This window comes from Trichomycterus rosablanca, chromosome 5 (genome assembly GCF_030014385.1).
Source record: "Trichomycterus rosablanca isolate fTriRos1 chromosome 5, fTriRos1.hap1, whole genome shotgun sequence".
Lineage (NCBI taxonomy): Eukaryota > Metazoa > Chordata > Actinopteri > Siluriformes > Trichomycteridae > Trichomycterus > Trichomycterus rosablanca.
The window spans coordinates 5,095,558-5,105,554 of NC_085992.1; the positions used below are offsets into that span (position 1 = coordinate 5,095,558).

A 9,997-nucleotide genomic window follows, 5' to 3' on the forward strand; every position below is an offset into this window, starting at 1 on the left:
CCAGAACACAATCAGACGGCTTGGCATGCAGGTCTTGCGGACACTTTTGAGAATGAGCAAACACAACCTGGATCAAAATCTCACACACACACACACACACACACACACACACACACACACACATTCCGAACACAGAAAAGCTTCATCCCATTAAACACTCAAAACCAGATGGACCAGTGCGACAGGGTCAAAGATCAACTCATCACAGTCACATTTGGGTTAAAAAGAAACCCTGCTGGACTGAATGGCAGGTTGTTGAACTGCGACACGGTTTAAAATAGCCTTAAAATATCCGAGCTAAAAACAAACAAAACAAAAAAAACCTAAACCTTAAATTGTTAACTCTGTTTGTATGGCTTGTAATTCTGGTTACATACATTGAGATTTGGTTAAAGCAGGATGACACACAAAGGTGAGGCCGATGTTTGTTTTTTCATTCAAAACAGAACCATTAATCACTGGTCATGTATGCAAAACGGGGAACAACATGGTTTTAGCTGGAAAAACCAGCACACACAGCCAGTGAAAATCAGACCTGACATTTTTCAATCAATGCACCGAATAATGAGTGGTGGTGACTCTGACCGACAAAACATTTACCAGAAAACAGAACACAAATCTGAAGAAGTGTGAAGCCGGACGTTTTGCATATCTTGCTTGGTTGTGCGCAACAGTCCTAATGAGCGTGTGAGATACTTACTGGCATTAACAGCATGAATGTGATCAGGAAACTTGAACAGATTGTTTCCCCATAACTCAGCAGAGAACAGACTCGGTTCCCTTAAAGACGTCAGTGTTAAAATAGTATCAAGTGATTTCCAATAATGATTCATAAATGGTATTTTATTATACATGGAAACATGTTGGAGTCCTTTAACCAACACTGTGTTACCTAAAGTATCAGTATGAGGACAAATACTCGCCCAAAACCCTGAATTGATGAACTACTAGTTTTGTTTGTTTGTTTTAGATAGATAAGATAGATAAGACAGACAGAGACAGACAGACAGATAGACAGATAGAGACAGACAGACAAGACAGACAAGATAGATAGATAGATAGATAGATAGATAGATAGATAGATAGATAGATAGATAGATAGATAGACAAGATAGATAGATAGATAGATAGATAGATAGACAAGATAGATAGATAGACAGATAGACAGATAGATAGATAGATAGATAGATAGATAGATAGATAGATAGATAGATAAGATAGATAAGATAGATAGATAGACAAGATAGATAGATAGACAGATAGACAGATAGATAGATAGATAGATAGATAGATAGATAGATAGATAGATAGATAGATATAGATAGAGAAAGACAGACAAGATAGATACAGATAGATAGACAGATAGATAGATAGACAGACAAGATAGATAGATAGATAGACAGACAGACAGATAGATAGATAGATAGATATAGATAGAGAAAGACAGACAAGATAGATACAGATAGATAGACAGACAGACAGATATACAGACAGACAGATAGACAGACAAGATAGATAGACAGATAGATAGATAGACAGACAAGATAGATAGATAGATAGACAGACAAGATAGATAGATAGATAGACAGACAGATAGATAGATAGATAGATAGAGATAGAGAAAGACAGACAAGATAGATACAGATAGATAGACAGACAGACAGATATACAGACAGACAGATAGACAGACAAGATAGATAGACAGATAGATAGATAGACAGACAAGATAGATAGATAGATAGACAGATAGATAGATAGATAGATAGATAGATAGATAGATAGATAGACAGATAGACAGATAGATAGATAGATAGATAGATAGATAGATAGATAGATAGATAAAGACAGACAAGATAGATAGACAGACAGACAGACAAGATAGATAGACAGATAGATAGAGACAGACAGAGACAGACAGACAAGATAGATAGACAGACAGATAGACAGACACAGACAGACAGACAAGATAGACAGACACAGACAGATAAGATAGATAGATAGATAGATAGATAGATAGATAGATAGATAGATAGATAGATAGATAGATAGATACAGTGTATCACAAAAGTGAGTACACCCCTCACATTTCTGCAGATATTTAAGTATATCTTCATGGGACAACACTGACAAAATGACACTTTGACACAATGAAAAGTAGTCTGTGTGCAGCTTATATAACAGTGTAAATGTATTCTTCCCTCAAAATAACTCAATATACAGCCATTAATGTCTAAACCACCGGCAACAAAAGTGAGTACACCCCTAAGAGACTACACCCCTAAATGTCCAAATTGAGCACTGCTTGTCATTTTCCCTCCAAAATGTCATGTGATTTGTTAGTGTTCCTAGGTCTCAGGTGTGCATAGGGAGCAGGTGTGTTCAATTTAGTAGTACAGCTCTCACACTCTCTCATACTGGTCACTGAAAGTTCCAACATGGCACCTCATGGCAAAGAACTCTCTGAGGATCTTAAAAGACGAATTGTTACGCTACATGAAGATGGCCATGGCTACAAGAAGATTGCCAACACCCTGAAACTGAGCTGCAGCACAGTGGCCAAGATCATCCAGCGTTTTAAAAGAGCAGGGTCCACTCAGAACAGACCTCGCGTTGGTCGTCCAAAGAAGCTGAGTGCACGTGCTCAGCGTCACATCCAACTGCTGTCTTTGAAAGATAGGCGCAGGAGTGCTGTCAGCATTGCTGCAGAGATTGAAAAGGTGGGGGGTCAGCCTGTCAGTGCTCAGACCATACGCCGCACACTACATCAAATTGGTCTGCATGGCTGTCACCCCAGAAGGAAGCCTCTTCTGAAGTCTCTACACAAGAAAGCCCGCAAACAGTTTGCTGAAGACATGTCAACAAAGGACATGGATTACTGGAACCATGTCCTATGGTCTGATGAGACCAAGATTAATTTGTTTGGTTCAGATGGTCTCAAGCATGTGTGGCAGCAATCAGGTGAGGAGTACAAAGATAAGTGTGTCATGCCTACAGTCAAGCATGGTGGTGGGAATGCCATGGTCTGGGGCTGCATGAGTGCAGCAGGTGTTGGGGAGTTACATTTCATTGAGGGACACATGAACTCCAATATGTACTGTGAAATACTGAAGCAGAGCATGATCCCCTCCCTCCGGAAACTGGGTCGCAGGGCAGTGTTCCAGCATGATAATGACCCCAAACACACCTCTAAGACGACCACTGCTTTATTGAAGAGGCTGAGGGTAAAGGTGATGGACTGGCCAAGCATGTCTCCAGACCTAAACCCAATAGAACATCTTTGGGGCATCCTCAAGCGGAAGGTGGAGGAGCGCAAAGTCTCGAATATCCGCCAGCTCCGTGATGTCGTCATGGAGGAGTGGAAAAGCATTCCAGTGGCAACCTGTGAAGCTCTGGTAAACTCCATGCCCAGGAGAGTTAAGGCAGTTCTGGGAAATAATGGTGGCCACAAAAAATATTGACACTTCAGGAACTTTCACTAAGGGGTGTACTCACTTTTGTTGCCGGTGGTTTAGACATTAATGGCTGTATATTGAGTTATTTTGAGGGAAGAATAAATTTACACTGTTATATAAGCTGCACACAGACTACTTTTCATTGTGTCAAAGTGTCATTTTGTCAGTGTTGTCCCATGAAAAGATATACTTAAAAATCTGCAGAAATGTGAGGGGTGTACTCACTTTTGTGATACACTGTAGATAGATAAGATAAATAACTTTATTAATCCCATAGGGAAAGCCAGTTATTACAGCAGCTCCAGGTACATTAAAACAAAAAGTATCAAGTACAAAGAATGAAAGTTTGTTTGTTTGTTTATTAGGATTTTAACGTCATGTTTTACACTTTGGTTACATTTATGACAGGAACGGTAGTTACTCATTACACAAGATTCATCAGTACACAAGTTTAATATCGAACAGTCATGGACAATTTTGTATCTCCAATTCACCTCACTTGCATGCAAACTCCACACAGAAAGGACCCGGACCGTTCCACCTGGGAATCGAACCCAGGACCTTCTTGCTGTGAGTGACAGTGCTACCCACCTAGCCGCCCAGAATTTCTACAGTCATATGGCTATAAATAAAGCGCTCACTAACAGATCATTCACCTGTACACTTAACTAAGGGAATGTGTTAATATTCGGAGAAGCATATTTATATTTCAGCGGCATTTTTCTATTACGTCTCGCAGTGAGAAATTTTATTTATATATTTATTAAGATTTTAACGCCATGTTTTACACACTTTGGTTACATTCATGTCAGGTCAGGTAGATTCACCAGTTCAAGTTTAATGTCAAACACACTCATGGATAGAGATGGGACGATCGATCGGCTATGAATCGGTATCGGCCGATTTTTAATCAAAATATGCTATCGGCGATCGGCGATATTTCCTAAAAGTAGCCGATTCGATCGTGTGATATATAAAGATCACGTTAAGTTAACAGCTCAGTGGATTGATCCAGACTTTGAGCTACGAAGCACCAACCATCACATCACCATTCATCAACCATCGTACAGAAACCACAGTGAAAGCTCTTCATGACCTAAAATAACATCATTAACGTTGTGCATCATACATACGATGTAATTTTGCTGATTGTAATATTTACTTTAAAAAGATAATTCAACCCGGTCACATCTGAGTCGATTCTATCAGCACGTTATATAAACTCCTGGTTCACTTTGGTAAATCGTAAGCGGTTCTTGCTAGTGATTTAGATGAGAACAGAAAACGTTACAGAGCCAATCCGAGGCAAAAGTTTATTCATTACCAAATTCGTTAGTTCAGGATCATCTGCTGAACTTTTAGCTCCTTAGACGGAACGAGTCTGACGGTCGGTTACAGATCTGTGGTAATAGCAGTTTAATTAAGCTTTTAAATGAAGCTTTTTAATGTAAGAGAGTCACACAGAATGTTCTGTAGTAGCTGGTGTTTATTTAAAACCACGACATTTAATTAATAACAGTAAACACGGAGAGATAACTGAGAAGAGAAACTTACGCTTCGCGAAAAATGACTCGTGAATCAATGAATCACTTATAGCGATACCGATACAGTGAACAAAGCGTCTCTTCTAAAGGCGCACACACACACACAAACACGCGCGCGCTGCTCCGGTTTATCTTCACTGTGAGGCTCTTTTTAAGTTTATTGATTTTATTTACTGCTAACTCTTTATCCCCCCCCCCGATCGCAATCGGCTATCGGCAGATGTCCCTGAAAGGAGATCGGAGATCGGAATCGGTGCCAAAAACCCCGATCGTCCCATCTCTACTCATGGACAATTTTGTATCTCTAATTCACCTCACTTGCATGTCTTTGGACTGTGGGAGGAAACCGGAGCTCCTGAAGGAAACCCACGCAGACACGGGGAGAACATGCAAACCACCGCTCCACCTGGGAGTCGAACCCAGGACCTTCTTGCTGTGAGGCGACAGTGCTACCCACCGAGCCACCGTGCCGCCCCTCGCAGTGAGAAAACTGGGAATCATTTGTTCACTTTCGTTTGTGGTACACAACAAAACAGCTTCCATCCGCTTTAATGGAAATTGTTTAGGTACTGCTCTGCCTGTCGATCTACTTACTCGTAAACGTGACACATTCCTGGCAAAATCTGTGGCTTAGCTGCATGCATACATACATATACTTCAAAAATAGTTCTAGACATGACATATGGGAGAAGATCAGGTCCCCTGACAAATACTAGAACTGGTTACACCTGTACCTACAAATTTCCGGTGGGACTGTTAACCTGTGAAGACGGGATGTTGATCGACAACACAGATCATGCATTTAAACTGCTGTGAATCCATCAGTGTATTCCTGCCTTGCTCCCAGCGTTTCCCTGACCATGACACAAACCAGGATAAAGCAGCTAATGAAAGGGCAGTGGTAGCTCAGCAGTCAAGTTGCTGTACTGGTAATTAGAAGGTTGTCAGTTCAAGCCCTACCACTTCCAAGTTGCCACTGTTGGGCACATGAGCAAGGCCATTGACCCTCAAGTATTCAGTCGTAATTTAAGTCCCTTTGGATAAGTGTCTGCTTAATGCTGTAAATGTAAACGCAAACTGAACTGAACATCCCCAACACCGATGTTTATAATTACTCAACGTTGCATGAAAACAAACAGAATCAATAATGTAATTCATCAAACTACATCAGGCAATGTATATTACAGATACACAAACAAGAAGCTGAAGTATAAACTCGTCTGCAGAACGTGAGCTTTGTTATTTAGAAGACAACAGTATTAAAATCAGACTAATCAGAGCTCTAATAGAGATACACTACTTACTTCACAAACAATCTACGGCTGTATGAGAGGAGCTGTGCATGGGTTTCCACATATCTTCCAAAAACTGTTTATTTTCTACATATTACTCCCAGGTCGGGGTGTGTGTGTGTGTGTGTTGCCCAGCAGTGCATTGGCACCCTGACCAGGGTGTATTTCTGCATTGCGCCCAGTGTTTATGGACAGCACCAGCACTAGACCTACTATGACCCTGACTAAGACAAAAACGTTAAGTGAAAACTATAGATGAATGAATAGGCAGGCTTCATGAATTTCTTTCACTAAAACTGTAAGGTGCTTCATATTAAATAAGCCGAGTATAACTTGTACAGTATGCTTGCAGACTGGTCCCGTCAGTATCAGATCAGTCAGATTAGTACAGAAAACATCCGATACACAGATCCCCTATAACGTTCTAATACTTAAAAAGTGCATCTCCAACATCATTATCTTAATGGCTCAATTAACAAGCATAATAAACCTAATCTTACAATATATTGAGTAATTCTTATAATGAAACAGTGAAGATTATTTTGGATTTCATTACAGGCACTAAGAATCTAAATAACATAAAGGAGAAACAACAGTGCTGTCATTAGTCAGCAGGTGACTGTACAATTTCCTTGGAATTCCTCTGCTCACCACTCACACTGATGATCACTGTTGGACCCTTGAGCAAGGCCCTTAACCCTCTCTGTTCCAAGGGCACCGTACAACACCTGACCTTGCACTCTGACCCCAGCTCCCAAACAAACTGAACATGTGTATATGTATATACGACAAAAGTGTTCTTCTTCTTCAACAGGGTACTGGACTAGAAATCAGAAGGTTACTGGTTCTATGTTCTCTGGTACTGGGTCTATGTTCTCCCACATGGGGACACAGGGAGAACATATCCAAACCCAAAGACATTCAGTCTGTGTGTGTGTCAATTTCCTCTGCTCACCACTCACACTGATGATCACGGCTCTGCCATGCAACCACTGTTGGGCCCTTGAGCGGGGCCCTTAACCAAGGGCACCGTACAACACCTGACCTTGCGCTCTGACCCCTGCTTCAAAACAAACTGTACACGTGTGTGTGTGTGTGTATATATATGTATATGTATATATATGTATATGTATATATATATATATATATATATATATATTAGAGATGGAACGATCGATCGGCTATGAATCGGTATCGGCCGATTTTTAATCAAAATATGCTATCGGACGATATTTCCTAAAAGTAGCCGATCCGATCGTGTGATATATAAAGATCATGTTAAGTTAACAGCTCAGTGGATTGATCCAGACTTTGAGCTACAAAGCACCAACCATCAACACCTGACCTTGAACTCGGACCCCAGGTTCAAAACAAACTGTACGTGTGTGTATACACATCAATGGTGTTTTTCTTTTTCAACAGAGTACTAGACTAAAAATCAAAAGGTTGCTAGTTCTATGTTCTCCCTGTGTCTACGTGGGTTTCCACCGGGTGCTCCGATTTTCTCCATCAAATCCAAAAAAACATCCAGTCAGGCCAGTTTGGTCTACTAAAAATCACATTAGGTGTGTTTGGCCAGTGATGGAGGGCGACCTGACCAGGATAAATAGATGGTAAAACAGACATTAAATGTATCGTGACCTGACATCCCTTGCGAGGCTTTATCTAAAAGCTCTAGTATCAAATTATTTAACGATTAGGAATAGTTTTGATAAATGATAATGATTATAACAAGCTGTCAAGCAATTTGCCACCATTATACCAAAACAAACCAGCTGGTATTACCAGGTAAACATATAATAAAGTGCACAGTAATGTATTTAATTTACACTATACTTCACAGGCACGATAAAAGTCTGGAGGAAAAAAACGCTTAGGTTATTAACTATTCATTTTGTGTTTTGACATATTTCACAAACGCGTGTCTAAATAATAATAAGTTTAAGAAACTGACAAGATAAGAGATGATGTGCTAATATGCTAAATAGCAATATCCTAGCCCACTTAGCCTAGCAGCAATGCCTCATCACAAATAGTTTCGAGTTCGCCTCAGAGGACAGGGCTGCGTCCCAAACCGCGCATTACGGTACTAAAGTGCGCGTCAAATTAGTACTCCGACAATGGTGCGGTTGCAGGCTATTTAGTACCTGACGTGCGGTTTGGGACGCGGCCAAGCAAGCCTTCGGGGTAACATCAGCTAGCGCGCTATGGCTAGCGGGCTAAGGGAGCTAAATGACAGATGACTATCGATAATTTATGACGAGGAGTAAAAAAAAAAAGGGCAATTAGGAGCGGAGAGCGGCGGAGCAGAAGAAAATAAAAAGTACCAACCTGGCGGGTGAACTCTGGATGAGATTACAGGTAAGTGCGCCGCTGCCCGGTCGCTTCACTAAACAGACGCCATTTTGTTAGAATGTTGTAGTTTACATGAATCCGACATGACACTTATTACAACCCAATGGAGTCTCATTAAACCTCGCCTTCTTATCCCAAGCTCCCTCCCGAGAAAGCTTATTATTGGACAGAAAGGCCAAATACCGATCTCTGATTTGATAACCGGGGTGTCAATCACGTCGGCGTTCGCCCTCTGAGGGATTCGATTGGCTCCATGATCTGTCAATAATCACGTTGACCCGCCTTTTAAAGTGACCGCGCTACACTATAATCAGACGGCACACCTGCGTGCGATCTGCACAGAAACAACCCGAATATTTATCGCCTCGGAACGTCTTCGGTGGAGTTAAAAACGAATAAAACACACCGAGCGCACTCGGTTTACGAGCTGCTCACGAGAATAAGGATGCAATACATCCATATCAAGAATATAAACAGCCTTTACGGAGCTGAGTCTTGACGTACCTGGTGATGCCTATAGAAATGACACAAGGTCACGGTGTTCCGCACACTTCTACAGGTCCAGGACACTTTTAATCAACTACACTTGCACCCGGGTCGGTAGTGTAAATCGCCAGGGTATGATCCGAGCTGCAAATCAAGCCCTCGTTTGTCCGATTTCGATCAGCCAGATCGCAATAAAAGCCGATATAAGAGAGACTGGCGTGCTGCTTTATAGACTAGTTGTATACCGTAATCCGTACACCGCTGGTTAATCTGAGATCATCGCTCTGACGCGTTGAGGCATTCACGATTAATCGATGATTAAAAGTATTAAAAGGATTATCGCGCATGCCAGCATCACGACCCGATCTTAAATCATAATAAGGTTTAGGCAGCGTCCTCGAAAATCGGTGCAATCTGTAAATTTCCGTCTAGTAGCTCCAGCCAAGCCAAGTTACATTACTCATCGCGTCAGTCATCAAACTTGATCGGTTGACACATTGATGAGATTAACAACTCTAAACACAGTTCCGATATCGTTCAAAGCTCAGTCGCAGAAGCGTCTCCGTTACCTTAAGTTGGAGCTCGGCTGCTCTCCTCGGCTCGGCTCGGCTCTGCTCCCCCGGCGGAAACACTTTCTTCCACGGCTTTAATGGAAGAGGAGCATAAAAGCGTAATTAAAATCCAGCGGCGGCTCCCGTTTGATCCAGTGAATAAAGGTTTAGCTTCGGCGCGGCGTGGTGCGAGCGCAGGAACCTGATCTAACGACTAATTGAAAGGTTAATCTACATGAGAGTGTGTGGCAAACTAGTACCTCCCCTTTCAGCACTTCTACCATCAGCCACACAGCACGGAGAGCACTCGCTGCAAA

At 41.6% G+C, this 9,997-nt stretch overlaps 1 protein-coding gene across 1 annotated transcript in view; it reads right to left on the reverse strand.

The window, feature by feature from the left end:
- The window catches only part of kat6b (K(lysine) acetyltransferase 6B), a 63,139-nt gene extending 54,452 nt beyond the window's left edge, over nucleotides 1-8,687 (reverse strand). Inside the window, exon 1 of the mRNA XM_062995559.1 lies at nucleotides 8,620-8,687. The gene's annotated coding sequence lies outside the window, so the exon portion shown is untranslated. The remainder of the gene's footprint in view (nucleotides 1-8,619) is intronic.
- Between the last annotated feature and the right edge of the window lie 1,310 nt (nucleotides 8,688-9,997).